The sequence below is a fragment of the Dermacentor albipictus genome, chromosome 1 (assembly GCF_038994185.2).
Source record: "Dermacentor albipictus isolate Rhodes 1998 colony chromosome 1, USDA_Dalb.pri_finalv2, whole genome shotgun sequence".
Lineage (NCBI taxonomy): Eukaryota > Metazoa > Arthropoda > Arachnida > Ixodida > Ixodidae > Dermacentor > Dermacentor albipictus.
The window spans coordinates 204460559-204488209 of record NC_091821.1 but is presented as its reverse complement, the minus strand read 5'-3'; the positions used below and the strand labels follow the sequence as shown (position 1 = coordinate 204488209).

At 49.2% G+C, this 27651-nt stretch overlaps 1 protein-coding gene across 6 annotated transcripts in view; it reads left to right on the top strand.

The window, feature by feature from the left end:
• The window catches only part of LOC135896932 (uncharacterized), a 159491-nt gene that overhangs the window by 70860 nt on the left and 60980 nt on the right, over positions 1-27651 (top strand). Inside the window, exon 1 of one of the 6 annotated variants that reach the window (XM_070530770.1) lies at positions 24963-25104. The exons of the other annotated variants lie outside the window; for them this stretch is intronic. The gene's annotated coding sequence lies outside the window, so the exon portion shown is untranslated. Of the gene's footprint in view, positions 1-24962; positions 25105-27651 lie in introns of those variants that run through there. 6 annotated transcript variants of the gene reach the window in all.

The window sequence follows — 27651 nt, the reverse complement described above, 5'->3', positions numbered from 1 at the left end:
AAGCATGCTCTGTTGCATTTGCTGCGTGTTTGTAAATGCCTGTCAGCCTTGAAACAGAAAGCAAGAAAAGTTTGGCACTGCTCCTGCGCGAGGGCCGATAAAAAAGCGGCCATGCGCTCGGCCGCGCATTGAGGAGAAGCCCTTATCGTCTGCCGCTTCCTGGGGCTCGCGTTGCAATCTCGCGACTCACGTGATGCGCTGGCCACTGTTCTGGGCGCTGGTCGCTCTTCTAGGAAACTGGCGGCGCTTGCTTTCTATGAACGACGGCTGCCAGAGTGCACTTTGTGCTGCATGCACCAGCAAAGTGCGCGCTCACCAGCAACCTTCGACACGGCGCGATTGCCGAACTCGCACGTTCGAGTGTGACAAAGGTGAAGGGGGCCATCTTGTGAGGCAGCCCTCCTGCCTGCTACTCGACGCTGGCGGAAGAGCGCGGGCAACGAGAGGGTCACCAGAGAGAACCGAGTGACGATGGCGAAACAACTTTACACTATGTTGTTCCGCGCTCACACGCGTCTCAATAGAGAACGAATGACTGCTTATAACGCTTGCCAACTGCATGTCCCATCCTCGCTTTGCATGCCTCACATATGTGCGGCTCTCAAGATATCTGTTCTGGGCCGGAGGGCAGCTGCAGTGCCCGTGAATTGATCCGTGAAAGTGCGTAGCGCGAAGTTTGCCACATGCTCGCTCAGTGAGTCCAGCTCTGCATTCTTTTGTTTCGATGTAAGAAAAAGGTGCCCTTTACAGCACGTGAGATTTTGAGGTCCGAATGCAGGAAGCAGATTTGTTCATCGGTTATATCTACTACGGGGTGTTTTTGCTAATGGGTTTAGAGGTGCAGGCGGCATGCCCTTTTACCATCTTACCCCCGTATGCAGAGATGCAACTTAAGTCTAAGCACATGCTTGACTTGATTTAGATGACGCCTGGCGTTAACGTGCCCAAAGACGCTCACTGCGTTTCCTTCGGCGCGTTCCCGATAGGCGTCACTCGGATCAAGTCAAGCATGTGCTTCGACTTAAGTTGCATCTCTGCATACGGGGATTAGTGCCCTTATTAATCCTACGAAACCGCATGGAGATTATCATTGTAAAGGGCTGTTCTCCGAGTACGCTATATTTTGACCTTGCGAGGCGTGATGCCCGTAGAATCTGGTACCTTGCAGGTGAATGTCAGTCTTCGATGAACCATCTTTCCTGCCTCCAGAGAAACTAACCTCTAAGTGCCTACTTCATGATGTGTCCTGGCCGGGGCGGAGCGTTTTTCCTTTCTTTTTTTTTAGTTTCTTCTTCAGTGCACTAAAAGCGTCATGCAAGTATAGTTAGTTGCCTGATCCCCCTGAAAATTGGTGGGCTGTCTCACAGGTATGGTAAAAGCGTTGTGCGCACGACCGCGAATCGGGAGCCGCATTCCCTCCTCAGGTAAACGCGCTATGAAGAGCCTCTTGGTACAGCACTGAAAAACCACTTAGCCCAATATCATTGCACTTCGAACGTTGTTGGCGAATCAGTGGCTCGATGAAAGTGCGCGAGGCGTTAAACGTCCGCAAAACGAACCCGTTAGCATTGTTTGTGTCGTGGGTCGGTGCCTGCATCTCGAAGATTCATCCGTGAGGGCCAATTTAAGCGAAGCTGCCAAGTTTGACAAATACATTGATCCGCCTTCGGCTGACTGTAGGAACTTTGTAGATCACAGAGCGTTATGTAAAATACCGCCGCGCTTAGTGTCCGCGCATTTACTGGCCATCTTTTGTAGGCGGCTGCAGTTTCCTGAGCGCCGTGTGCATGCCAATCCATTTTTTTTTTTTGATACTCTGACGATCTCTCGATGCGCTTTCGCGCTCTGGCCTATCGTTCGCTCTTACCGTGCTGCGCTCGGTTCCCGTTACGGCCACAGGAAAAGCATCGACGGATTCCAGGATGTGGAAAAAAGTTGGTCAAGCTAATCTGTCAACGTGCACATTTCTACTAGTTGGACAGGGTCCTTTATCGTCGCAGCTGTGTATAGTTTCGTGTTTGTGGCGATGACTGTCAGCTTGGCGTTATTAATTTTCTTTGGTGTGCGTGCGTGAAATATGTCGTTGGTGAGTAATATTGCGAATTAATAAAGTTATCTCGCACGGTACAGCGCTCCTAGCGGCCCACTGCGCCGCGCGTAGAACATGATTGTAAGCAACTCCGACCAGGTTCTTTCTTTCTTCCTTTTTTGCGCATAAGCAAGCTTCGTATCTCGTAGCCTGCAGTGTGCATCTTGACTGTGCGAAATGGGAAATAATTGGCAACACCCTAAATCCTACTGCGCCCGGCTAAATTAGATTGAGAAAAAATATTAGTAAATAAAAGCATGCAGGGAAACATCCGCGTACATAACATTCCGCGCATTCTCAAGCTAAAGCGTCAGTGGGCGATGGCCGCACAAGCATGTTATCTAGTCGCACGAGCAGAAAAAGCGCTCATCGGCGACTACAAAAGTCAAAACATGTCAATCCATATCGCCTGCTCTGAGTGTACCTTTATTGTTTGTGCGTAGTTTACTGCTGCCACAGGAACATCCCATTAAAGTAAACAGCGCAAGCTATCGCGCACTTTCTCGCCGCCGCCTTAGAGTTGTCGCTATATGTTAGCAATAGCGTCGCTGTTGTCGTGTCCTTTGCTTGAGGCCTCTCGATTCACTATTCTTTCACCCATATTCTGAATAATTAAAATTAAATTATGGGGTTTTACGTGCCAAAACCGCTTTCTGAGAGTGAGGCACGCCGTAGTGGAGGACTCCGGAAATTTAGACCACCTGGGGTTATTTAACGTGCACCTAAATCTAAGTACGCGGGTGTTTTCGCATTTCGCCCCCATCGAAATGCGGCCGCCGTGGCCGGGGTTCGATCCCGCGACCTCGTGCTCAGCAGCCCAACACCATAGTCACTGAGCAACCACGGCGGGTACCCGTATTCTTGCTGGATGCATAAAGAGGCGAGTGTTAAAGAGGCGAGTGTTTGCTTTTCTCTGTTAATGAGCCCGTCATGGCGGTGGTACAGTCGCGAGAAACTGTGTCGTGTATGAGGTTTATGCCGCAAGCTTTCTTTTTTTTTCTTTCCTTCGCGGCCATGTTGTTTTTTTTTCGGTTACCCCCGCTTCATGCTTCGTCTAGACTTCTTTCTTCCCTCTTCCTTCTTTTTTTCTGCGAAGAATGCCTCGCTAGTTTCTTCCTCTCTCTTTCGGGGCGCTGCACGCACCCGCGGCGCCGTCTTCATCCTGGCGCACTACCGGAGGTTAGTGCCACCGGGTTGCTGGAAAATCCCGGAAGCCGTTCGGTGCAGGAACTTTCCAGGGGGGGGGGGGGGGGCAACAAAAGAGCCTGCTGACGCGCTAAAGACATCGTCGGGCGGCGTCCTGCTCTCAAAATGCGGTCGGCGCGGCGTTCCGTGCGAGCGGGCGCGCACGTGATTCGCGCGCCGGGGCTTTCGAGCTCGGTGGCACGTGGGTCTCCCTCGTCGCCGCCCCCGCTTGTCCTCTTTCTGCCGCTTCCTCGGCTCCCGTCTTGGCGTTTAGCGGGCCTTTTCTTCTTCTTTTTCGTCGCTAAAGGCACGAAAAGAATGCTACACTGTCTCCTCTACATCTTATTTATGCCAGCGCTCGTCGGTGTCTGTGTAGCTGTTCTGCAGCGTACACTTTGCCAAATAGGAGTCAATGCCAGCGACCCATTTTGGCTCTGACCTCAGTTCGCTTAATTGCGAAGCGCTTCGCGATTACTGCGCTCAAAGGGGAGCCCACTGAGCCGTTGTGTAACTGTAGACGCCGTCAATGACCTTTCAGGAGAATAAGGAAAGGTAGGCACCCCCCCCCCCCACCTTTTTTTTTCTAACTCTCCGGGGACTCGGGGGAATTTCTCGCAACGGAGTAAATTATTTTTAATCTCGGCGCATCTAAGGGTTTAACCATTTCGTTTGTTTCTGTGCAATGCCCCTAAGACACGATTTATGTTTTTTTTAACTTTATGTTTACGGGGAAAACAAACACCGAAAGTAACAGATTTTTACCGTGAATCCCATGGAAGAAGGAAGAATCCAAGGAAGAAGAAGGACTCCATGGAAGAAGAAGGAAGAATCCAAGGAAGAAGAAGTGCTAGCGCAGCGGACGCACTTCGCGACGGCTCTGCCTTAATGAATGTTTTCCGCTGAATTATCGAGTCAAATACCTGAAAACCGACCACCATCGGATAGAGCAAATCGGCCCGAACCCAGGGACACCGAGACCCGGGGTGAGCGACCTTTTTTGAAGATTTTTCGAAGTGAGAAGCCCAGCTAAGCTTAACGCCGACTAGGCCTATAGCGGAAGCCTACCGGCCCCCGGTAGGGCGGAAAACGGTGTCGCAGTGTAAGCCAGAGGTTCGGAAGCACTTCCGAAATGGAGGTAGACGAGGCAGAAGTGGGGGAAACCCTGAATACCAAGTCGAGAGAAGAAAGAAATGATCCCGCGACCCGAGCCGAGGACGGCGACGCGGATGGATGGATCGAAGTTACGCACAAAAGAAGGCCGCGCGAACGCTACCCAAGAGGCGGCCAAGCAAGGCACCCGCTGGAGAAGCCCGACGCGCAAAGGCGGGAAGAGCGTAGTGAACAAGATTCTACGAGCAAGCAAGATGCCCAGGCTACCTAGAGACGACATCAAGATAATCGTAAGACCGAGAGACGGGCTGAACATCAGAAACACGTGCAGCGCCAGTCTAGACGAGGCGATACGCAATGAAGCAGGAGTGAGCAGCGACGAAATCATCACGATCTGCCCCAACCACACGCAAAACATATCTTGGTGGTAAGCACACCTGACGAGACGACGGCGACTAAGGTCGCCAAAATCAAGGAATTGACAATCAACGGGAGGAAACACACGACCAACGCGTACGTCTCGGCACCAGAAGAGATGGCCAAGGGGATAATCCGCAACATTCCCCTCAATTACACTCAAGACCAGCTCGTGCACGCACTGGTGAACGTGAGGAACCCTTCCCTGGCGTACGCCAAGAGACTGGGCAGCACGACCACCGTGATACTACTGTACGAGGGCAACAGGGTCCCCGCGTGGGCGCACTTCAACAGCATCATGATGAGAGTATCCCTCTATCGGAAACAAATAGACTTTTGCAAGGAGTGCGGCAGGCTCGGGCACAGACCCGATGTGTGCCCCAGACCGGACGACAAGCTGTGCCCGGCGTGCGGTAGCAAAAACCCGGCCAAAGACCACGAATGCACACCTAAATGCAAGCTCTGCGGAGAAGCTCACCCCACGGCGGACCGGACTTGCAGGGCTAAATACAAGACGCCGTACATGGTAAAACTAAGAAGATGGACAGCGAGAAGAAACGAGGAGGAACTCTTGCGAGTAGCCGGCTCACAAGACCCTGATGGCGGGGAAAGCAACCACACGCAACCATCTCCCGCACCCAGATCCAAGTCCAGCTCCAGGTCCAGATCCAGATCCACGTCCAGGCCGGGAGCGCGGGGACGACCGATCTCGAGGTCCGGGGACAGATCCAGATCCAGGTCTAGGCCGGGAGCGCGGGGACGACCGACCTCGAGGTCCAGGTCCAGGAACAGGGACAGCACCGGGAGTGGGTCCATATCCACCTCAAGGGGGACGAAGCCCGAAACGAAGGGGAAGAAGCAAGAACAGACGACACCAGCAAAGGTGAGCTGGTCAGACGTAGTGGCCAATCGTGAATCGGGAAGGTCCGGCAATACCAGTAACGATAGGGGCAGGTATGATCACATAGAGGAACGCGTGAAGGAATATCGAACGGAAAACCAGCTACTCAGACAGGAGCTAGAAAAGGCAAAAAAACAAAACAGCGAATCAGCCAAAAAAATTGACGAACTACAGAAAACACTTAATGAAATACTCACCAAAATGCAGACACAATCGTCGCCCCCGTCAGCCACCTTCGCCTCCGTCTCCACCCCATCCAACGAAGCCAGGGAGGAGGAAGTGGATATGTTAGATGTAGCACACCCACTGGGCGCCAAGCGAAAAATCCCGGAGACCAAGACCAACGAACAGGTCGCTTCGGTACAGGAGGTCAAGAGACCCCGACCTAGTACAAAAAAAACTGACGTCCTTGAGGACATGCTAAACAAACTCTCTGACAAAATGGATAAAATGTTCGAGATGCTGGCGGCGCGCATAAGTGACAGTGAGGCAGAGAGGAAGGCGCAGGCCCTAAAGTACGACAGGCGGCTCGCAGAGCTGGAGAAGAAGCTCTCGTAAAGATGGCGGGCACCAAAAAGGGAAGACTCGTCATCTGGCAGTGGAACTGCCGCAGCTTCTCGAACAAAAAAGCAACAATGACACAACACATTAAATTGACCGCAAAAAGACAAAAGCCCGACGTAATCATTCTCCAGGAAACATTCGACCACGCCAAAATTGCCGGGTACGCCACCCACAAACAACGCACAAAGGGGACGGGAAGGGACATAGTCGTGACCACATTAGTCAAAAAAGGACTGGTCGCGATACCGAGAATTATGAGAAAAATTACGGACATTAGCCACATCCTCATAGAAGTCGTACCCCGCAGCAAGAAGGAGAGCAGCACTTTCGTTCTGAACGTCTACAGCAGCCCATCCAAAAAGGGCCTAACACACAATTTCGAAGATTTAATAAACGAAACGTTGACCATCGCCGGCGACAACAGGCTCATCATCGGAGGGGACTTCAACGCTCCACACACGCAGTGGGGCTATGGACACTCGTCCAAGAAGGGAAAAAATCTGGCCGACCTCATAGAAAAGGCCGGCCTAACCCTTCTCAACGAGCCGGCCTCACACACCAGAGTGGGTGCGGGCCCCCATAGGGACACCACACCAGACCTAACGCTATGCAGGAGAGCCGGGAGAATCACCTGGGAGAACACCTTCGAGGACCTGGGGAGCGATCACAGGATACTCAGCATTGCCCTAGGAGAGCCCCGCGTCACGAAGGGAATACAACATAAGTTCCGGCTAGTAGACTGGGGCAAATTCCGCAAAATCAGAGACGAAAAAGAACAGGGACCCATAAGAAACATAGAGGAATGGAACGGAGAGCTGCTACGAGACGTAGAAAAGGCCACGACCGAGATGGAGTGGGGCGACTGGGAGGCTCAACGCGAACATGAAGACGACGACAACGGTGGTGGTCACACTCCGCGGATGGACAGCAGGCTCGCGCATCTCGTACAAGCCAAAAAATCCATCCAGAAACGGCTGCAAGGGCAAAAACACAATAGAAATCTAAGGCGCAAAATCGCGGAACTAAATAAGACCATCGAAGCACACTGCGCCCAGTTATGCAATCAGGATTGGGACGAGGTATGCGACGCCATGGACGGCAACATCAACACGGGCAAGACGTGGAAGATCCTTAAGCACCTGCTCGACCCGTCGGGAACGAAGACAGCGGCGAAAGCTGAAATGACCAAGCTCAGACACAAGTACAAAGGAAACATCCGTGCAATGGGCGATGAAATCGTCAAGCTCTACCTTGAGAGACCTCCAGCCGTTGAACACCGGAACTACTCGGGCTCTCCCAACGAAGACCTCGACAGAGATTTCTCCCAGCAAGAAATCAAGGCGGTCCTGCAGACCATCAAGACCAAGTCGGCTCCGGGCCCCGACAAAGTGACCAACAAGATGCTCCGGAACCTGGATGACCAGGCAACGAGCCGCTTGACAGACTACATCAACGAGTGCTGGCGGAACGGCGGGATACCCGACGAATGGAAGAGGTCCGACGTGATCCTCATCCCGAAGCCGGGTAAACCCTTAGAAATACAGAACATGCGGCCGATCTCTCTCACTTCCTGCGTTGGTAAAGTGATGGAGCACGCTTGCCTGAGTAGAGTTAACGGCTACCTGGAGTCAAACGACCTGTACCACAGCAACACGATTGGCTTCAGAAGAGGGCTCTCTACACAAGACGCAATGATACAACTAAAGGAGCAAGTCATAGATACCACGGGGCGGGGCTTGAGAGCAATACTTGGACTTGATCTAAAGAAGGCCTTCGACAGGGTCAAGCACACGGCCATACTCGACAGAATCGTGGAACTCGGCCTGGGCGAACGAACGTATAATTTTATCCGAAATTTCCTTACGGGAAGAACAGCCAGAATCAGACTGGACGAGGAAGAGAGTATCCAGGTGGACATGGGCAGCGCTGGCACGCCGCAAGGGTCCGTCGTGTCACCGATGCTCTTCAACCTCGTCATGATCGGACTATCGGAAAAACTGGACCGAATAGAAGGCATTAATCACACCGTTTATGCAGACGACATTACGATTTGGACCACGAAAGACGCAAGCGAGGGTGATATGGAGAACAGACTTCAAGGGGCGGTGGAGGCAATCGAAAATCATCTAGAGGGCACCGGACTTGAATGCTCACCGGAAAAATCGGAACTGCTGCTCTACCGCCCCAGGAGGTCCGGCAAACCGTCCAGAGACGTAGCGGAACTACACAAAAGGGGAATCAGATTAACCACGAGGAAAGGCACGAAGATACCCATGGTCCAAAAGATTAGAGTCCTGGGTCTCTGGATCGAAGCCAGGGGAACAAACACGGAAACTATAACACGCCTGGAAAAGAAAGTCATGGCGGCCATTCGGCTAATACAGAGAGTCTCCAACAACAGGAGGGGCATTAAGGAAAGAAACGTTGTCCGGCTCGTTCAGGCCTTCGCGATCAGCCACGTCGCGTACGTGGCGGCATTCGTCCACTGGAACAAGGCCGAGAAAGACAGGATCGACGCGCTCATTAGAAAAGCGTACAGAACAGCACTGGGTCTCCCCCAATACACAAGAAACGAAAGGTTACTACAACTCGGGGTGCATAACACGCTGGAGGAGATCGCAGAAGCACAGAGAATAGCGCAACTTGAAAGACTCTCCGGAACCAAGGCGGGCAGAGAAATCATGGAAAAGATCGGCATAAACTACCACGGAATGAACGGCCCCAAGATGCAGATTCACCCAGACGTCCGAGCCGCAATTAACACGGAAAATATCCCGAAGAACATGCACCCCGTGCACAATGTCGAGAGAAGAAAATGCCGCACGAAAACGATTCTCAAAAATCACGGCGCGCGGGAGGGGGTGCTCTTCGTAGACGCCGCGCGGTACCCCCGAAACAGGGACGACAATGGTGGTGTCGGCGCTGACAAAGGTAACTCCCTCTTCGCAATGGCGGTCGTATGCACGAAAGGGAAGACCGTGACTGCGGGCTCCGTAAGGACTAGATCGTCGGAGGCAGCGGAAGAAATGGCAATCGCATTGGCTATAATCAGCGGTCGGCAACAATACAGAACAATAATCAGCGACTCGAAGACGGCTATTAGGAATTTCACAAAGGGCTGGGTCACCACCGAGGCGGCCAAAATCCTGAACCACAGAGCGGAAGACTTTAAGAACGGCACAATTACACCCAAATACCTCAAATGGATCCCGGCACATATGGGAGAAGTTACCATGAATGCCCCTCCCAACCTCAACGAGAAGGCCCACCGAGTCGCGCGAACACTAACCCACCGCGGCACAGACAGTGACGGCCCAACACCCCGCAACCCTTGGGGAAGAGGAAAGGACTGCGGCGGAGGCGATGGAGAAGACGGAGGAGGCGAGGACGACGAAGAAGCGATAAAAGACGACAGGGACAGACTGGTGACGTACCACGACATACTGACACACTACACGAAACAAAGAGAAGCATACCCACAACCCCACAAACAACTCGACAGGTCTCAAGAAACAGATGGGAGAAGATTGCAAACCAGAACGTTCCGAAACCCAGTACACTTAAACAGAATAAATTCAACACAATATCCAGACGCAAGCTGCAAGCTCTGCAAACACGAACACGCAGACATGGCACACATCTTGTGGAAGTGCACACAGATCGGTTCAGTATACGTAGAGGACAAGATAGAACCGGACCTTCTCGAGGAGCGATGGCTAAGCGCTCTGACTAGCTCAGAACTACACGACCAATTATGGGCTATCCAGCGGGCCCGGGCAGCGGTGGAAAGGCTATGCCTCACCGCACACAATGCCCGGGTGGCCTGAGCCCGGGCTGGCAACCTCGCAGGTCCTTTTTCCATTAAAGTTTTTTCCGTCCGTCCATGGCGAGTTTTGAGCACTCCTATGTAACTCTCGTGGGTGAGGGACGTCTGGACAGTATCGTTACGCGAGGCTTTTTTCCCGCGCTCGGTGCAATCCAATGCGAAACCCTTTCTCGAATAAAAGCCATTGCGCAAGTTGTTCTCTCGATTTTTCTGATCTGTCTTAAAATTGCGTAGCGATCTCGAGAGAAACTGTAGAAATTAAAAACGCATCTTAGAGTATAGTCATCGGACCTTGCGTTCCTTCTTCCTTTTATTCTTCGTATTACTTTCTACCTGTTCCGATAAAAAACTAAGTATTGCGTCCACAAATGTCCTAGCGTTGAGAATGAAGCGCTCGCAAAAATGTTTTCGTTTCTATTTCGTTGAGAAGGCGCCAAATTCTTTGCTACAGTGCAATCTTGGCATTTGCATAACGTTTTTTCTCTCTGGCGGTGCATGATCTTAAAAATCTTTGAACCTAGACGTTTAAGCGGTATAGCAATATTACCGAGGCCTCCGAGAAGACCAAGAAGACCGAGTGTCTTCTCTGTAATCAAAAATCATCAGGCTCTTTCTTTTTCTTTTTTTTGTTTGTTTGTTTACCCTAGTCACTCTGACAAATTTTATCACTTTGAGTGAACGCACTTTGCTGGAATTGTAGCCATCTTAACGTTCCGGTGCTACATATCAAAACAGTGTCGTTCGGAATTGATGACAGCCGGCTATGGAATGCTACAAAAAAAAAAACACTAAATTACCATTATTTTGAAATCACTCGATAATGTTGCTGATAATTTTGCTATTCGCTGCAATACGAGACAAAGCGCGTTACTGGCGGTCACTGAAATTAAACAGTGGAAGTGCAAGACTGTTAGGTAAGTTTTGGGACAAATCAGTTTGAAAAATGCGCACGCAAAAATACCAAACTAATCGCTTTTTTTCCCCTGCTCTTGTGTCCTTTCAAGCTGCTTTTGTAGAGGCTAATGAAACACTTCCAGGGAGCTAGACGAAGTTGACAGACTCTACCGAGCGCTCTCTGCTGCGACTGTCACTCACTCTCTCGTGTGATCGCCTCCGAATGACTAACGCCGAGCGACACTTGGCCAAAGTGACGGTAAATTTGCCCGTCTGACCGGGTTATTACGTAGACTGAGAAAACCGTTTCCTGCCAACGAGACGCTGCGTTTAGTAGCGGGCAACTTTCATGAAACCTCCTTTGTTTCGTCCGAGCTGTAAGCGCAGACTGTCATTAACGATCATCTGTCTGAATATCTTTCAGGGCTGTGTTTCCCGCTTCCTAACAGTAAAGTGCATCACGTTTTTTTTTCCACACGCCGAGTGCATAGAAAGCATCATTGACGCGAAGCCGCTACTCCGAGCGTGGCGGCGAACAGAAGGGTTACGGGCCTTAAAACGCTTGACTGGCGAGGCGGAAAATAGATTTCCGCGGCTTCAGTCGGGCGGCGGCAGGGGGACGCGAAGAACCGGGTGCTAAACGATGCTTCTTTCGCCGTCGACGCAGGGAGGGACAAGTTATTTCGGTCTTACCGCCTATTTCGCTTTTTGTGTGCGCGCCTGCCGATTCAGCTCCCGGTGTGAGGAGAGTCGCGTTCTAAAAAGGATTGTGTGAAAGTGCCGACGGTGCCTCGCAGGAACGTATGCGTGAGTCTGCGCGAACGTTGTGGGCGCTCCGCTTTAATATCATATCCCAACTGGGGCCTTTTAACGTCGACCAAACCTTCTTCAACCGCTCAGGGAAGTTTTTTCAGATGTGCAGCATGTCTTAGACGATATAAATGTAATCTCAGAATATTCTTCGCCCGTTCTTCGCGCAGCCATAGCTGAAGTTTAGAACACGGAAGGTAGCACAAGCTCCCTGCGACATGCTGAATTTGTCGCAGACAATTTTCGTCTGTCGTGAAAAACTGCTTTTGCAAATTTTTCTTACATTTTTTTTATTTTCTTCAGAAACAGGCCGTAAATTTTCTCAAAGCAATTCAGACCAAGGAGCCTCAATTGCGACTGATATGTTTAAACTGGCAAAAGGGCCTGAAGTCGCGCGAAGCGTTTAACTTGGGTAATGTTGAGTGCGCGCTTTTAAATCCTTGCGTGCGTGCACTTTCTATCCTTGCTCACTAAGAAGAAGGACAGGCACGTGGTTGTTGCACGATTGCCAAGGCAGCGATTAAAGTGGCCATTCAATTCCTCGGTTTTACTTATGTCAGTTTTTTTTTAATCATCTACGTGCTCAATTAGAGGCCGCAAGGAAGAGGCCTGTCAGGGACACAGCGCCGGAGTTAAAAAGAAAGTGCCTACATACGAGTGAACAGTAAACGATGTACATGAACGCTTCCTAAATGGTTCAACTAAAAAATAATGGGTATTTTTACGACCATTTGGCGAAGGTGACTCTGATTGACGTAAAGCGAGCTCTGCCACACACACTAACAAATAGCAGAAAAGCGGCATCTCCAGGAGGCGAGATCGTGTAACAGAAAAGGGGTTGGACTCTTAGCGGAGGTAGTACACAAATTGATGCTGGCAATAAAATTGACACACTTATTAATAAACCTGAAACCGGTCTGGTAGTAATTTGAGTGTTTTAATCTCTTCCCTTTCCGGGCTTAGTGACGTTTTCAGCTGTTATACATGCTACATCACACTGCTTGAATTCATACACAGGAGAGAGTGAATGTGAAAAGCAGGTAATTTTCGCGAGTAATCTTTCATTCCACGTTAAGCTATGAGATGGATTGTAGTACGATATTTAGTTAAATCTGGAAATAGCTGTTTCGCGGTCACGATAACTGCAAACGACGCCGTACAATAGCATGGATGAACTTCGACAACGCGCGGTTATTGCACTGAACCCACGAGCACTTCGGCTGCCTTAATTTACATCGGTTAACTGGCAGCGGAAAAATAAAATATCTCTTTGAGCCTGCCGCTTTATCTACGCAAGTGTCGGAAGTAATCTAGGTAAAAACTGTTTTAAAAAGAAAGCGTGAACGAATTCAAAACTCGGCGATAGTGAGACTTTAAACCGTGTACTGAAATGACCCAATAAAATTTAATGCAAGGTCACGATGTTGAGTGCACTCCATTCTGGATATTATTCAGGGCTCGCATCATTTTGAGGCTCGCCAACCGTTCTGCGTAACAACTAAGTGGGTGTTGGCCATGAAGTCGGGGAAAGGTCATGGCTCTTGCGTGACCCAAGTGCACTGTTGCACCAACTACTCTACACTCATTCACGAGCACAATGCACCTCTTCCCACAGGCCGGACAATAGCGGACTTCGACATCGGAGTTTTGTTCCATTTGTTAGTGGCACGTACCATAGCATACGCGTGTGCACTTGTATACAACGCGAAGTGATATCATCGTGAACAGTGTCGGCATCCCTTGGACGCGAGCATTGCTGTAACGTTCAAGTCACCGATGAATCCAGGTTAAACGGGTAGACTGTGCTGCTGTAACCTCAGCTGCGTTTGTTCTGTGCGAAGACACGGTATGCCAGCGGAGTGAAGCGCCATTAGAGTGCCACAGTTCTTTCTCAATCCGAATTGACCGGCAACGCGGCGAGTGTTGACGTCATCAGAAAATGCACTCGTTGCTCCCTCGTTTTTTTTTCTTTTTATTTATTTATTTGTCTTGCGTCGCTTTTTCTTGCTGCGGTTCTGCGTTATAATTTTACGCTAGTCTCAATGCGGGTGGCCGCTTGTATTTCTCCATTGTCTGTCCAGGGCATTGTTTTGTCAGTCCTCCACGTTCGGGCGCGTATATATGTCGCCACGCGGACGTCGAAGAAAGCTGCGCGTCGAAGTATATTGCACGTTGCCGAGTTGTCCCGATCGCGTCGATCGTGCTAGATATACACGCTGCCTGGCTACTCTTTATTGGCACATGTGTCGGCTGGTAGTCGCATCGGCTGTCACTTGCACCCTAGCGCCCGCTGCTGGCTTTTTTTTTCTCCCACCGACAACCGCTTCCGCTGGCGTTATCGAAAACAAACAGCGCGTTGCGCACGCTGCACCCGAGACGGCCAGAGTGCACGCACTCGGGGCTCACGCCGACATATGCGCTGTTTTGGCGGGTTCAGCAGCGTCGGCCGACTGGTTCGAGAGCCTGCGTACGATATGCGCTTCCGACATCGCTTCCGACTTTCGCTGAGTGACCGGAGCCGGCGTGTGGCTCCGTCTCATCCGCGCAAAGCATCAACGATTCCAGCACTCATTTCGTATACACCGCAGAGTGATGCGCGATGTGCATCGCAATCGCGACAGAAGAGAGGAGTGCTCTTGCGGTCATCAGGAAAAGCTTTGTCGGTGTCAGTAGAGAGGGCGCACGTTTGTGTGAGCGCGGAAAGGATTGACGATGTGATAAAAATGTCAGTTTCCCCATAAGGACGAAGCAACGAATGCGATAGCAACCTCTTAGAGTATTTACACGATGTGTAAGAAGCTGCAGTGGCAGTAAGAATTGACGCAAACGTAAGCTGATTAATTAAAAACTAGCTGTTGTGCTATGGGTCATCTGCTTGAAACCTGCCATCGGACAATTTCATTTATGTTTATTAATTAAATCCAATGTCTTTCTTAGCGACTTTACCACCACTTTTCTGTATCGGGTATGGTTCAAACCTCATTCCTGGGCCGATCCCGGAGGTAGTGCACAACCGCGCCAATAAAATTACATCATTTTCAGGTTTGCGCTATGTTATTGTTTCGCACTCTTAATGCTTAAGTCTGAGAATATTTAAGGTAAAAAGCGTGCGCTGACATTTGTTTGTGGGCTGCCATTCTGAAAATACTGAGGAATAATTTTGTCAGGAATGTAAGACCTGGTATGAGCAACTTTAGTGATACAGTGGTGTGGCAATATAGCCCGCATATACTGCGTGTCATAATAATATGGCATGACATATAGCATACATATAGCAACATATACCTAAATATATAAGGAACTTCACTGCGACGACGACGACGGCAAACATTCGCTTGGAGTGTCCATATAATTGCTATCGCCATAAAAATCTTAAGCAGGAATGTGACTTAATTCAGACGCCAGGCCACATGTATAGCATTTAGGTCCTGGCCGAAGGCACTGAGGAGGTCTGGTGAAGCAGCATGGTAAATATTGAGGATGAGAAAACTTATAAGGGCAGAAGGATAATACTTCGCAGGCCGTGTACAAGGGCTCCGAGGGCTGCGTGTTCATGAACCCTGATATTAAGTCTATATGCGAGACACTTTCTGAAATAAAAAGAAGAGTCTATGCGTTCCTGTAATCGTATACACGCCTATTTGTTCTCTATTTAACGGCTCCTCACTATTTAACCATTTTTCCTTTCTTCTGCCGCCCTGCATGTTTATGTAGCCTATTGCACGGCGAGCTCTCTTCTTTCTTCTTTTCGTCGTTTTTCTGTTATTGATGTAGTCCGAGGTTCGCACAGGACCTTCTTCAATACTACTTACCCTGGCCTCCACAGGGCTCTTATACCCCCCCAAAAAAGCAACTGCGCGATCAGCAAGTCTCCAGCCCACTTCTCGTCCAAGCCTGTGATTGAAGTGGATTCCACCTTTTTGAAAACCGCCATACCTTCTCCCTTCCCTGTTTACTTACCTCAAACCTTTCTCTTGGCTCACTCTCCATATCGCCTCATTAGCGGCCGCAACCGCTCTTTGTTCGTTAGTTTCCCATACAGGTACGTCCGGCACCGTGCACACCACAATCTGCACCCGAGGGGACATGTCGCGCAAGTCGTCTACACCCTTCGCCGAACGCTGGGCTAGTCCGGCCCTATCTTGCGTAGCACGTCATTTAGGCCTCCGCTACTACTACAAGGTTCCGTCCCTGTGCATTCTCCGCGAGGTTTTCTCTAGCTCTCTCCATGACGTAGCCCAATGTCTGCCCTGGAAACGTTCCTATACCGCCACTCTTTTGTTGCCTTTCACCCTCTCCACAATCGCCTCTTAGCTCCTAGTCAGATTTGAGTCACCGGCGATTATCACCTTTTCACTGTCTCCTACGGACGAGACCTCTTCCTGCTTCCCTTTGTTATCCTTTTCCGCGTCATACGGATTTGACACGGGGCATTGGTCCCTTCGTTCCTGCTTTTCCTTTGTGGTGTATACCTTCAAGGTAGGTGAACATCCTTCCACCTGCCCAAACCCCACGTTCCACGCGCTTCGTCGGTACTTCCGGGCCCTGTCACGCAGGGACACGGCGTGCCATCGTCACTACCATTTTCGTTCGTAATGGCGGCCCTGTTAAGTAATTCCTCGGCTGCTCGGAGTCTTTCTTGTACCGCCTTCCGTGCATTACGCGGTGTATTGAGCTCAATCAACAAGCGTAAGACAGCTGACATAAGGAACTATAATATGGATAGAATTGAACATGCTCTCAGGAACGGAGGAAGCCTAAAAACAGCGAAGAAGAAACTAGGAATTGGCAAGAATCAGATGCATGCGTTAAGAGACAAAGCCGGCAATATCATTACTAATATGGATGAGATAGTTCAAGTGGCTGAGGAGTTCTATAGAGATTTATACAGTACCAGTGGCACCCACGACGATAATGGAAGGGAAAAGAGTCTAGAGGAATTCGAAATCCCAAAGGTAACGCCGGAAAAAAAGAGAGAAAAAATAATGCAGAGAAAGGCAGGGAGGTTAACCAGAGGTAGTTCCGGTTGGCTACCCTGCGCAGGGGGAAGGGTTAAGAGGGGTAAAAAGAGAAACAGAGTAGAAGGGGGAGATGGAAAGGGAGACAAGCACGAACAAAGCGCGTACACTACAGAGCGGTAAGGGGTGGCATTCTTAGAGTCTGTCGTGAAGCCCCGTAGACCGCAAGAACCTTACCAGCGCGAGTAAGGCCTTAAACGCGGATGTTCTTTCGGAGCATTGGCCTAAAGCTTTTAGTTCTGAAAGTGGACGATTGTCCAACTGGTCCAGTACTCTGCACATCACTTGTCTCTCATCACTGTATCGCGGGCAGACACAGATAATGTATGCGAGCGTCTCGTCGATGTTACATGTGTCGCACGTGGGGCTGTTGGCCATTCCTATGAGGAAAGCATAGGCGTTTGTAAAGGCAACGCCTAGCCACAGACGGTAGAGCATGGTCTGTTCACGTCGTGGTAATCCAGGCGGGAGGTGCATCCGTATGTCCGGAGACAATGAACGCAACCGACACATGGTGAAAACATTTGAGTCCCACAGGGGCAAAGTACACTCACGGGACACCAATCGCAACTCAGCCGCAGCGTCTGTTCGCGAAAGCGGAATGACGACTCGTTGACCACCGGAACGCCGGAAGAAGTAAAGAAAGCCTTGGGAGATATGCAAAGGGGGAAGGCAGCTGGGGAGGATCAGGTAACAGCAGATTTGTTGAAGGATGGTGGACAGATTGTTCTAGAAAAACTGGCCACCCTGTATACGCAATGCCTCATGACCTCGACCGTACCGGAATCTTGGAAGAATGCTAACATAATCCTAATTCATAAGAAAGGAGACGCCAAAGACTTGAAAAATTATAGATGCGATCAGCTTACTGTCCGTTGCCTACAAACTATTTACTAAGGTAATCGCAAATAGAATCAAGAACACCTTAGACTTCTGTCAAGCAAAGGACCAGGCAGGATTCCGTAAAGGCTACTCAACAATAGATCATATTCACACTATCAATCAGGTGACAGAGAAATGTGCGGAATATAATCAACCCTTATATATAGCTTTCATTGATTACGAGAAAGCGTTTGATTCTGTCGAAACCTCAGCAGTCATGGAGGCATTACGGAATCAGGGTGTAGATGAGCCATATGTAAAAATACTGAAAGATATCTATAGTGGCTCCACAGCCACCGTAGTCCTCCATAAAGCAAGCAACAAAATCCCAATAAAGAAAGGCGTCAGGCAGGGAGATACGATCTCTCCAATGCTATTCACAGCATGTTTACAGGAGGTATTCAGAGACATGGATTGGGAAGAATTGGGGATAAAGGTTAATGGAGAATACCTTAGTAACTTGCGATTCGCTGATGATATTGCCTTGCTTAGTAACTCAGGGGACCAATTGCAATGCATGCTCACTGACCTGGAGAGGCAAAGCAGAAGAGTGGGTCTAAAAATTAATCTGCAGAAAACTAAAGTAATGTTTAACAGTCTCGGAAGAGAACAGCAATTTACAATAGGCAGCGAGGCACTGGAAGTCGTAAGGGAATACACTTACTTGGGACAGGTAGTGACGGCGGATCCGGATCATGAGCCGGAAATAATCAGAAGAATAAGAATGGGCTGGGGTGCGTTTGGCAGGCATTCTCAGATCATGAACAGCAGGTTGCCATTATCCCTCAAGAGAAAAGTATATAATAGCTGTGTCTTTCCAGTACTCACCTAAGGGGCAGAAACCTGGAGGCTTACGAAAAGAGTTCTACTCAAATTGAGGACGACGCAACGAGCTATGGAAAGAAGAATGATAGGTGTAACGTTAAGGGATAAGAAAAGAGCAGATTGGGTCAGGGAACAAACGCGAGTTAATGACAACTTAGTTGAAATCAAGAAAAAGAAATGAGCATGGGCAGGACATGTAATGAGCAGGGAAGATAACCGATGGTCATTAAGGGTTACGGACTGGATCCCAAGGGAAGGGAAGCGTAGCAGGGGGCGGCAGAAAGTTAGGTGGGCGGATGAGATTAAGAAGTTTGCAGGGACGGCATGGCCACAATTAGTACATGACCGGGGTTGTTGGAGAAATATGGGAGAGGCCTTTGCCCTGCAGTGGGCGTAACCAGGCTGATGATGATGATGATGATGATGATGATTAGCTCATTTTTGAGCTCTTCGACCAGTTTCGCAAGCTCATCCTGAACGTCCTCCATTTTATTTAGTCTAGCATCGACGTCACAGTGTCTACCGATCGACTCGATTTCCTCTCCATTCTCATCCTTCCCCTCGTCTACCTTGAGGGACCGCCCCGCACGCTGCGCGCTTTACTGCCTTTCTTGCCATCTCGGCGACATCTCGCTGTCTCCGGGCGCCACGCTGCGACTGTTGTGTCAGCGCCGGCGGCGTTCCACACTTGACTCTTGCAATCGACGCTATCAAATCAATACGCCTGAACATACGAACGTACTTTCACCTATTATAAGTGTACAGGGTCTCCCATATAGACCATTTCTTAATGGGCGCCACCATATTGCACGGAGTGGCGCCATCTATGGTCAGTCGGCATGCTGGCTTGGGTGAGCGCTCCGTTTTGCATGGCAGGTATACGCTCGGCGGTAGTTTTTGGCGTTTGTTTTCGCGCTCGTGCGGTCTATTTAGTATGGCGTGGCGTCTTCTACGTGAACACGGTTCTATGAGACGTACTGAAGTGGTTTAAGTCGGTATGGCCGGACTTTCTGCTGGCGTTGAGGCGGACGTAGCACGCAGTGCGATGTGTGCGCGCATGTTTAAGCCTCCAATCAGCCTCGAAGATTAACTGTGTATTTCTGAAAGTTCCATTCACTAATGTGGTCTTTATTGCAGTATTGTCCTCTAGTTCTATGCTGTGGTTTAGGAGCAATGAAACATACGCGACGATCGTAGCAGCGCGGGTACCGTTCTGCTATGATAGGAGCTGTGAAGTTATACTTTGACAAGCGTTCAAACTATTCGTGGCAGATTACATTGCGTGACTACTTGGTTCGGTAGACGAGGTTTCCACCGATGAATAAAATAGTTTTGGTTAGTAATAGCAACATACCTTACAGCGTGAACTATACTTCTCCGGCAAAGCGACCGTTCGCGAACTGCGCGATTATCCTAAGCAGTGGTAGGTACTGGATTACAGATATCTTTGTTCTATGTAGCGCATGGTCCAAGCATGCGACATCAACGTTTATAGCTCTATAAACGTTGTGCGGCGTGACTATACGAGGTCGTACTGCGGCGTTAGGCCGTTCTTTCTTTTCCGATAAATATTATGATAACCGACTTTTTTTTTTCGGTTGTGTTCGTTCCGTTATCTATACGACGCACTCACACGTATTACGGAAATTTTGTCCTCAAAATAGCCATCGCATTCCTTTTATGGGATCCATCTCGGATATTATGGCTTTACAGGGCAAAAAGGAAATGCCGAAGTACATAGCTTATTCATATGTATCATGCTGGTCCGCCAACCGCAGTGATCGCTGTGTTGAGCAGCGCCATCGGCCTCATACAGGAGGCTAGCGTAAACATATAGTGATTTCAAGCCTGCTAGACTTCAATCGTCGTGACAACGACGCCGGTGTATCACAAATATTTGATAGCGTCTGCCGCTTAGATGTTTCGTAGTTGCCTTAGGTTGGCCGTACTCGAACAGGCGCTCTTGTTTTTGTCCTTACGCCAAGCGATCAGATAGTGAGCAGATTTAACATTTCATGCTGGTAATACAGAGACGCCGGTTATCTTCGTTGAATCAAAACAGATACACGCAAAACAGTTCACAACACATACACACACCGCGGCTGATAATGTGCATCACATGTTTGCGCCCCCAAGAGGTATTTTCCCGTACTGTAGTTACCGATGCACCGAAAGGCTTCCCTGACGACGTTATATGAACGGACATTGCGTAAATTTCACCAAGTACGATCTAAAACATCTCGAAATCGTTCCGCAGCACGCGAAAGCAATACTTTCAAGCAGCGCCGCGCCGGATCGCCCAAGCCAGAGAGGAGGAAAGGCTCTCCGCGCGCCCTTTCCTCCTCGCCCAATGAAAAGATCTATACGCGTGCAAAATTTCAGCAGGAAGGATGAACCATTTATTAACAGCAACAATCCTAAAATTTGACTTCTTGAACGAGCGTTTATGCGTGCTTGCTTCGACACTGCAATGACAGACGGCTCCAGCGTACCGTTCCCAAAAATTTACGATTTTTGTCGGTCATCGCCGCAGCTGACGCGTACATTTCGCCTATTAAGGCCGAAACAGGCAAGTTATGCATCCGAACATGATACTGAACTGCCTTCACCGCAAAATTCTACTTCTGTACAAAATTTCAACTGGGAACAAGCCAGCGGTTTAGCTCCAAGAGTCATACGTATACCTGGCGCTCCTATTTACGTTACATTCGGTACATGATCAATTAAGTGTAAATGCGGTTGTCTGAATTTTTACTAAAATTCCTGGCACTGGGGGCCTTTCCGACCAGCAGAGAGATACTGTAGTGATCCCTACATATACTGAGAGAGGAAAGACATGCATCTTTTGATGCGTGTTTTTCTGTCTTTCTGTGCTATCTGTGTAAATTGATTGCACTGAAGCTATCTGTGCAAACTGATTGATAAAATTTAAAACTAGAGACGTATGTACTTTCTTGAGTACATGTGTATTGGACGCTGCCAAAGCTGGCTTCCAATCCAGAAGGTCCACAATCGATAGCTTTGTGTGCCTAGAATGATTCACAAGATAAGCACGTGTTCGCAAATAGTATTGCTTAATACTTTGAAGTATTACATTATACTATTACATAATGCTATACACATTACATAATTACATATACATAATACATTACACATTACTAATACGTAATACTATTATTATATGCCTGTTATGATAATAGGCATCTTTGATCTTGAAAAAGCATACGACGCGGCGCCATGGCGTACTAAAGGACTTATACTCTTACGGTTTAGGTGACTATGTATTTAATTACATAAACAGATATCTATCTAGGTGAACATATCGCGTCAGGGGGAGTGATATCTCGAATCGATCAAGGGATTTGTCGCCACGGATGTATCACAAAAATAAATTCTCTTCGCGCAATTCCATTACGATCAAGTAGCATTTTCAACTTGTATTAAGGCCATGAAAGCGAGCTTCGAGTCCTGCAATCTCTCTACTTCTGAACTCCAAATCAAACAAGGAGCAAATAAGTTGTCTAACAGAGAATACAAGAAGTTTAGTCTAAACAAGGGCCGCAATAAAAGTATCTGCATTTTCTAGTTTCACTCATTGAAAGTTTTACATTAGGAGGATCAAGCGGCTTGCGTATGCAAAAACTAAAGGCCACTGGGTCTGCGCATGCGCAGTATAGCGTGGTCCTAGTTCTTGCGTAAGCAAGCCGCTTGCGTCCCCTAATCTGCAACTCTGTTATATATCCTTCATGATACGTAACGTTTATAATGTATTAAGCGTGTTCTTTCACCTTTAGGCTCTCTTGGGTCTCCTCCTGCACCTTAAAGCCATATCACCGCTCACGGTAAACCATATATATATATATATTTATATATATATGTGCGTGTGTATGTGTGTGTGTGTGTGTGTGTGTGTAATTGTCCAACGGCAGTATTCGAATGGAGGATGCTTAGCACTGCAGCCCGGTGCCCTAAACACTGGGCCGTGGGTGCATGGCTCATTAGGTGGAATAGTACATCCTTAAGAATTGGTCTTTTACAAGCCAGGCGCGTTGTGACGTTTGTCGTGTTCTATGAAAACTCCACATGGTTACATAATACACGTAATAATTCTTTAACAATTGCACAAAAATACCGATTTCTCTAGTTTTTACGTTTTTATTAAGAACATTCCTCACATTAACTGCGATTTCACTTTTTGTCAGAATTTGTATGACAGGTGGCGAAAGATGTCTAGGCGAGTTTGTGTTCCAATCGCACAGACTGGTGTTGAAAAGAAGCTGTGTTGTAAACCCTTAGGTTAGACAGCTTAGTATGCTGGAACAAACGTCTATGCAGGCCATACAGGCCCTGTCGGCTCGTGCTATCGTTTTCCCACGCGTACTAGCCACGGTAGGGCGGGTGGAATAGTACCGTGCCGGTTCGGCGTTTCTGCGGCAATTTTACCGCGTCCCTCACATCGCACAATCGTCCCCGCGTTAATCGCACGCTAAACGCACTGCAGCAAGGTGGGCCCGTGTACGCGCCAAGACCACTCCTTTAGTTCAGATGCAGACACAGTGCGGTGCTGCGTGTGTGTGGCGCACGCGGCATCTCTACGCGGGAGGCGCCCATAGGTGGCGCTGTGGGAACGGGACGCCCGTGGTGAGCGACGACATCGGCAAAACCGTGCAGTTGACCAACGCGATGCGCACATCTCGCACGCCACGAGCATGCCGCAGTACGGGAACGCGAGCTCGACACAAGGCGACAACGCCGACGAGATCCTGGAGTTCTAATCGATGCTGCCTGCGGCCATCGAGTTTTCTCTGCTCGTATGTCTGCACACGCACGCTCGTTTACTTAGTCAGGTTACGTTTCATGCAGTTCATAGTGCCACTAAAGCTACGAGCCTTAATTACTTCGTTTAATATTCCAACAAGTTCCTATCACGTTCGCTGCTTCGCCCTTATGGCGAAACTGTTTTAAACAAATAAATAAATAATATTCTCCCGTGGCCGGATTCGAACAGGGAACATCTATCACGGAAGCCCGATACTGTTGCCGTTACGACATTGACGCTTTTGTCCTTGCAAGGGTTGTGACTCATAAACATATCGTAGTTTTGGCTTGTAAAACTCAGCGAATTATTTAAAATTGCTTAACACGTCATCATACGTCAAACTGTGAGCCGATCCCCCCAAGAGTGCTGTTAAAGAATGTAAGTCCATCCCGAAGATTGCGCAGTCTAAAATTGTGGGCTGATCCCGAAGATAGTGCGTTCAAAAAATTTAAAGTCTGGCACCCCTCCCACTCCCCTCACGATTGAGTGCGCTGCGCAGTGACTGCGCCCCTATCTACGCCCAAGCTCGCTCAGGAAGACTTTCTTTAATCGACCTTAACTGGTGGTGGAATCGTCGTCCAACTTTTTACAATTTGATTTCCTCTAATATTCTGGCTGGTTGCAGTGCACAGTCTATTTGCACACACTGGTGCTTTCTTTAAAAAGTGAACTGCCCGATTTGAATAAATTTAGTTGCATGTGGCTCTCTTTCCTCCTTTTTTTCCATATAGTTTCGCACCTTTTAACACCAGAAGACTTATTAGAACACCCCTTACCATCGCTCCTTCAAATGGATGACCCTGGGCAAACCCTGACCCTGCAATAACCGTCTACCCTTTGTATGGGAACCGTGGCCCTTGGACCCTTAAACACTAACAATCGTCTTCCTCATCATAATGATCACAAGATAAAAGCTACCGACACTGTGAATGACAGAGTTTCACTTCACAGGTCCATACGGGGCCTTCAGGTTCACCTGTTCTGGACTTGTTTTGGTGTGATATTTGTTTGCTTTGTCTGCGCTTGTTTGGCCCGGTGTGTACTGTCACATTGGGAAACTCGAATGCAGTGTCGGAGGAAACGGGCCTCGGTACTTGACTTTCTCGAGCGATGGTGTTGTGGCGTCGCCGGTTGGCATTGCACGGGACACATTTCTGGCACCGGGCGCTTCATTGTTGCGAGCTGGGCGGCGACAAGCTTTGGCAGGAGCGGTCTCCACTACTATCGCACGTAAATAAGCCAATCAAACTCTCACTTCCGTGGTCGCGGAGCCTTGTCTACGTTGCGTCCAGTGCGTCCGGCCGGTCAGACGAGGCAGGTTTGCATGGTTCGCCATGCCGCGCACGGCGTGCATCGACTCTTGTCAGCTGCGAGGCAGCCGTTGCGGCACTGATTAAAACACAAAGGATCGAGTGGCGCCGGTGCAGGAATAACGAGACAAAAAGACCCGCCTGCGGGTATAGCAAGTTCCCTGATCGTACCTGCAGCGTGCCGGCGATAAGCAGTCCGGAAGAATTAAAACACAAAGAGGCTTATCGGTGCGGGCAAGGCTTATCGACTGCAGCCAAGTGAAAAACAATAGGTTTGCCTCCCCCCACCTTCGCTCGCTGCAGCCGGACGTCCATCTCGTCCGGCAGCGCCAATGCGCTGCAAGTGGACTCGCCGGCCGCGCGGACTACGCGAACAGCAGCCGAGCACGACTCGTGGCATAGACGCCGCCCGCCCGTCGCCCGTCAGCGCCCCGCTGTCCCGGTGGGGCTACAGGTGGGTGTCTCGCGAACGCCCGTGCTTTGAGCGCGCGAGGACAGGATCTTCCTTTCGCGGTGTAGCGGACAAACGGCAACGGATGCCATGTCGCCTGGCCCTTCGTGCGCGCTTGCGCCCCCCCCCCCCCCCCTCCCTCATCGCTCCTTCATGTCTAGTATGTATACTGTGGGCGCGTGTATGACGTCTTGTGCTGCGACGAGATCACGTCGCGAAATGGAATCGCCAAGCGTTTCGTTGCCCCTCGTAATGGCGGCCGAATGATGTTGCGCGACGCGTCCCGCCAGACGGCGCCGGTTAGCTGCTGCACTGCCATGTTGTCTATTGCACGGTGCATGTCTCGAGTGTTTTGTAAATTTTGTGCCATGCCGCACTACCCTTTACACTCTTAGCTTTGATTCGCATCTATTTTCGAATAAGTATGTCGGTAAGATACGGGAAGTAGCCGCTATACCTCGAGTGCGGCTGCCTTTGTCGAATCTCCACATCTCCTGGTCGCGACGGCATCTACCTTTGTCGTTTCTTCATATATATATATATATATATATATATATATATATATATATATATATATATATATATATATATATATTGCGATCTCTTCCAGCAGCTCTGCTTCATACCAAATGCAAAAAAATATATATAAAGTTTACGAAATGGGGAGCCCTCACCTCGGTGCCAATATTTCAAGGGGACTTGCCGTCGTACTGGCGAAGACAAGAGCCCTTGTCCAAAATGCTCGCTCCGAGCTGAGACATTCCTTACACCGCAACTTTAGATGAATTGGTCTCGATCTTGCTGTGATTCCTTTGCTTGGTTTAGGTAAAAGTGTTTGCGAGCTGGAACTCACAGTTGAAGAGACATACATGTGTATGTAAGGATGAGCGAAAAATGATGGTTTACGAAATGAATTTTGTGTCCTATTGATGTCTAGCCCTTTGTGTAGAGTGCGAATAGCGAGGACATTTATATTTTGTTTTTTTACTACTGTCGCTCGAAACGGCGTAAGCTTATTAAAGGTTTGAATCACCTGCGTGGTTTGAAATCTTGCCGTGCAAGCACGCTGCGGGCTCCCGCGCTGCCCTTAGCAGATTTCAACGCAGGCAGATTGATTGTCCAGTTGTGCGCAGCATTACTGACTCTGCCAACAAAATTGCATCGCGAACTCTGCCAACAAATTGCATCGTTGCCCAGTGGATACCTTCACACGTAGGTATCCCCGCAAATGGAGAGGCTGATCGTCTGGCTTCAGCTTGCGCTCATAACGACTGTGTCTGCCCAGAAATTTTGTGCAAGCTTGATGACGCTCGTCTGCTGATTCGCCGCCACCTACTCGAGCAGCATCCAGATCAGCGCGTCGCATATGGGACGTTCCCGCCCCGGCCGTGTTCGCGGTCGAGACTTGCCTCGTCGTGCTAGAGCACAGCTGCTCAAGCTAACTGTTGGCTGTGTGAACGTGTGCGAACGTCTATACCGACAAGGACGTGTGGCCAGTCCGTCGTGTACGTCTTGCGGTTGCTGCGAGACACTTCAGCACCTGAAATTGGGGTGTCCCGCTTTCAGTGCGCAACGCATGTCGCTGGTCAGAGCCTATCATCTTCTTGGCCTGCGGGGTACGACACTCGACGAATGTTTTTATACCCCAGTGGTTGTGCGTCTCGACGCGATCAGGCTCATCGCGCCTTCCTTACTTTTCTAGAAGTAACTAACTTAGGTTCACGAGACCTCAGACACTATTTCTTCTATTTTAGCATTCCTTAGTAGCGTGACCTGAACTGTGTGCGCTCTGCTTTATTCTTTGAGATTTGTCATCGTTTTCTTTCTTTTCTTCCCTTCTTTCTGTCTTCCATTTCTATGTTTCTGTCCCCTCCTTTCTGAACAGTAGGCAGAAGTGGTGCCCCTTCCGGTGGTAGTTGCCAGCCTGCTCCTCACTTTCCCTTTCCTGTCAGGTGTGTTTGTTTTCAGGTCTAGTAATAATAATATGCACACCAACCGTGCAATGTTACTTTTGCTCGGTGATGTTTCCTGCGCATGAAAAACAATAACAGAAAAAAACGATATAGCCCACAGCAGCTGACAGATAAGCATTTATCAGTGAAGGGTATCTCCCACGTGCTCGTGAATATTCGCCTACCTTTGCTGCTGCTAGTCTTACGTTGCTCTTTACTGCTGGCATTATGCTTTTGCTGAGGTTGCAGCTGTTTATGAGTTTTATTATCGTATCTTTGCATAGAGATGTGACTGACGTACATCCACGTTGCTTTTGACGTGGTGAGAGGGAGAAGGAAGGCTGGGAGGTAAACCTGACGCACATCCAGTTTGCTACCCTGGTCTGGGGGAAGAGAATATAGGGTCGAAAAGAAGAAAAAAACACTATTTGTGCGCACACGTGCATGTGCACTTCGAGTCTACCTTTTATATATTGAATGAGCACAGGAAACTTATTAATGATTTGTTTTGCGCTGTATTGCTGCTCTTAAATTTCGACCCCGGCTGTAGGCAGAGATGTTCTTAAATACTTCGTAAGAATTCCCTCTTGGCAGTGGG